This window comes from Egretta garzetta, unplaced genomic scaffold (assembly GCF_000687185.1).
Source record: "Egretta garzetta isolate BGI_Z169 unplaced genomic scaffold, ASM68718v1 scaffold834, whole genome shotgun sequence".
Taxonomy (NCBI): Eukaryota; Metazoa; Chordata; class Aves; order Pelecaniformes; family Ardeidae; genus Egretta; species Egretta garzetta.
This window is the reverse complement of record NW_009259438.1, coordinates 63,964-64,446: the sequence shown is the minus strand read 5'-3', so window position 1 is coordinate 64,446 and position 483 is coordinate 63,964.

Here is a 483-nt window from a genome sequence, read left to right as displayed (position 1 = left end):
AGCGTTGGCAGCTGGGGTTTGCTGGGACGTGCCGGGGCCTGATCCTGCCCTGGGATGGGCAGGAGGGGAAGGGGCAGCTCCCGCTTGGCTGTTCCCTTGGGCAGATAGACTCATAGAATCATCGCTTTGGTTGGAAAAGCCCTTTAAGATCATCAAGTCCAACCTTTAACCTAACCCTGCCATCCCACCACTAAACCAGATGATGAATAACCCGGCGGAGGCGATGGGACCGGCGGCGGAAGGGGGGGGCAGGGGTTTAAGATTCCTGACAGGAGGCTGTAGGGAGGTGGGGGTCGGCTTCTTCTCCCTGGTAACGGATGATAGGAGAAGGGGGAATGGTCTGAAGTTGCGCCAGGGCAGGGTGAGGTTGGCCATGGGGAACAATTCCTTCCCCTTGGGGCTGTCAGGGGCTGGAAGGGGCTGCCCAGGGAAGGGGTCGAGTCCCCAGCCCTGGGGGGATTTAACAGCCGGGCAGAGGCGGTG